At 36.2% G+C, this 3,634-nt stretch overlaps 1 long non-coding RNA gene across 1 annotated transcript; it reads left to right on the top strand.

The window, feature by feature from the left end:
- The first annotated feature begins 1,325 nt into the window (after positions 1-1,325).
- LOC141594422 (uncharacterized) lies at positions 1,326-3,032 on the top strand. Its single transcript, XR_012522189.1, has 2 exons — positions 1,326-1,392; positions 2,829-3,032. It is a non-coding gene; the product is annotated as an uncharacterized LOC141594422 (long non-coding RNA).
- The last annotated feature ends 602 nt before the right edge of the window (positions 3,033-3,634 follow it).

A 3,634-nucleotide genomic window follows, 5' to 3' on the forward strand; every position in this document is an offset into this window, starting at 1 on the left:
TTATTAATATCCGTTAGTTTTGTAAAAATCGCTAATAATTTCGATTCAAGGCGATATTGTATTATTTACGTTAACTATTTGAGTTTATTTTATTTTCACTCATTAAATTTATTTATTATTGATTCCGTTTTATTACTGAAACTTTTACTTAAATCGGTTAAATTTAACTCAAACGGTTTTAATAACGATCGAAGTTTCTTAACGACGAAGAAACGTACGTATAATAAATAGCGGTGCAGCGTGCTCCCTCATTTCTCACGTATAATTTCTTCTTCTCCCTTCCTTTTTCTTCTTTTACGCCTGTTTCAATTTTTTTTTTTTTTTTTTTTTTGTTTTTAAATTGATCCGCCACTCCGTTTGTCATCCGTTATCAATGATTTCCGTTCCATAGTCTCGCTTTCATCGTTCTGTCAATCCGTTGTAAGTAAAATTCATTTTCGTTATGTATTTTTACAAACCCAATTTATATTTTTAGCTTTGTTTATTAAAAGACGGTTGTATGTACTAAAATAGACGGTCTGTTAGAATATTTGTTAGTCATAAATGACTAGTTCAATCGGAAAAAGGTAATAATGATAGGTTACTCAGTATTACTTGTTAAATTTGTGTATTTTGAAAGCTGGTTAGTCTGTTTTATAGTTGAGACGGTGTATAATTATATATAGGGATCATTATGGATGTTAATTAGTCAGTTGTATAGTTGAGACGGTGTATACTGATATGTGGAGATGATTGAGACGGTGTATACTGACCTCTAGGGATCATTTGGGATGCTAGCTAGTAAGTGGTATATTTGAGACGGTGTATACTGACATGTAGGGATTGTTTTGGGATGCTATTTGGGATCTTGTTTAGTTGTGGTATTGTGCAAGAAATTAGGATGTTTTTAAGTCCGCTGCGAAGTACTTTGGGACATTTTTGGAACTGTTTTGACTCGGTTTAGGATTTGGTTTAGGATTGATTGAACTGTTTTGGTACCAGTTTTTGTGCAGCCTTCTGACTGTTTTGGGACAGTCGAAATGGAGGCCGTGTGGGCTGTTTTGGCCTCGGTTTTGGGAGCCGTGACAGGCTGAGTTGGGCTCAGTTTTGGGACGGATAAAATGGTGCTTTATGGGACTATTTCTAGGGCGTAAAAGTCGTGACAATTTTCTTGGTATGCCTGTCAAAAGGGAGGGTCATAATGGTTTATGAACATAAGACAGTAGCTAATGAATATGTTTACATGTTTTGATTTAAATTAATTTCCGTCTCATATTTTATATAACGATAATTCGTTAATATCGTCCCTTCACATAATTATTTTAGGTGACTCATATGTGGTTGAAGATGATGAGTAATTTTGGGTTTTAGAAGCTTTCTCAAGTTTATTGCTTGTCTCTTTGCTAGCTTAAGGTAACTATTTCGAGTTACTCGACGAATTAATGTCACATTAGTAGTAAATGTGGTGCTTGTTGTTTGTTAAGTGTTTAGGTGATTGATAATGTTTTACTTTCATTTTTCACATGATAGAAATTGGAAATAGCGTGAGAATAATATAGCGATAAAATTTGTAATTTGGGCCAAAGTAGGCCAAGACTCTGAGCTGGGCCAGATTGACCGAACGAGTTTGGTCAAACTAGGTTTAAACCGATCAGCCTCGATTTGACCGATGACCTTCGCGGGACTCGGGTCGAGGGTTTGTCTTTGAGGTAAGATTAGTTGTTATTGGAGGTTTTATGTTATGCCTTGATATTCGTAATTATCATTTCACATGTTGGTTGTTGGATGAATTGGTTGCCTTATACTTGAGTCTTCTTGTCTTCTTGCCATTTTAGCTTGTTCTCATAGATTATGGTATTGTCGGTTAGCTGGAATTTGGATTATTATTGATATTGAGGATTCTGTTGGGATTGTATGTTGTAAATAGACATTATAAGCCTTTCACATGATAGATTTGCTAGAATTTATGTTGATAAGTAGGACTTTTGCCCTCTTAAGGTTAAGTGGGTGTCTTACTTGACTTGTGTGGTGAGTCTTGTGTGGTGTGGGCTAAAATATTCAAGCTGGGACTAGCTGGGACTAGGTCCTAGGTGAGTATTTCGGCCTTCATCATAGATAGGTCTTTATAGTCTCTGACGAGTATATGTTCACCGCTTGATAGCCTTTGTGTTCTCGACTAGTGGATGTTTATCCAAGTTGGGGCATGACCTCGTTACTTATTTTGATAGTATGGGGTCGGCTTAAGTACTAGCCAACCCTTCGGTGGTGTCCTTAGGGTACTCACTTCACTTTGTTTTAAAAAAGTTGTGGGTCTTGGGTGCGGTGGTGTGTATCCGCATGTCTAGGTCTCTTGAGATTTTAGGCTAGGGTTGTGTTGTCTCTTGGCCATGTTTTCTTAATAGTAATCACGAGCCAAGATACCGGTTCGATTACCTTCCCTATCTCGTGGTATAGACTCGAGTTACAAAGTGACTATTGACGGTACTAAGAACTTAAGAACTTATCTTTGATATATTGCCCTTTCTTGTTTGATGATTTCGTGAATCATAGAAGGTGAGATGCAAGCCGGCTATGGTTGATAGAGTTTGGATTCTGGATGTTATGTGATTCACATGATAGTGTAGTATGAGTCGGTCTAGTATTCACATGCTAGGACTATGTGGCGTTATATTGTTGTTCACATGATAAGCACGATTGCCTTAGCATCTATATGCTAAGGCAGTGTGTGATTCGTATTCATATTCTTATGTTTACATGTTATATTAATTATGAAATTTCGTGGCTGGGAGAACTCGGAGTTACTCCCCACTGACTGTGGCTTTCGTATTTGTATAAAATGCGAATGACAGGTAGGTGATGCATATATGGGGTACATGGACGAGCTAGCGAGCAAAGTAACCTTGGGACCTAGATTGGCTTTATTTTATGGTGACCCTTAAACCCTTTTTATGTCACATACATTTTAGGGACATATGTCTCCCTCTTTACATTTAGTTGTATAATTTGCTATTCGCGACTTTAGCGATGGTTATGTTATGAAACTTCTAGTTAGACCTTGTATGTTTGACACCTTCCAATTTGGATATCTTTATAACAGGTTCAGGTTTTAAAAATTACAGGTTTTTACCCAAATGAACCTATTACAAACATATCCATGCAGTTTTATTCTAGAATTACGTGTTTACTTTTCCGCAATAAATGAGGGTGTCACAGTTGGTATCAGAGCATATTTGCTCCCGACGCACGTTTGTGCACCCCAATATAAATAACTTGACCTTAAAATAATAAACTTGAGAGATGGGTAAGATGGGTAGATTTAGGATCTTATGTTGTAGTCTCTTTGTGTTTGCTCTTTGTTAGGTACTAACCTGTTTGTTGATTGTCATTTAATAATTGTTGCGTTCTTAGATCAATGACCGTGAGCTTATCTATAGCTAATGGAGTTATTACCCTTATTATAAAGAAATTTTTGAACTAAAGGTTTTGAGAATATTTTAATGTTTTTCACTGGTTTTAACGTCAATTAGTGTTAAAGCTTGTTATTGGAGACGTCTGATAATTAGTTTTATCATTTGTTGGTGTAAAAATGTATTTTTTTATGTCTTTGAATTGGAATATTGATATTCTTGAGTGATCGCCAAGAGTATCTCCGTTC

This window comes from Silene latifolia, chromosome 8 (assembly GCF_048544455.1).
Source record: "Silene latifolia isolate original U9 population chromosome 8, ASM4854445v1, whole genome shotgun sequence".
NCBI classification, from domain to species: domain Eukaryota; kingdom Viridiplantae; phylum Streptophyta; class Magnoliopsida; order Caryophyllales; family Caryophyllaceae; genus Silene; species Silene latifolia.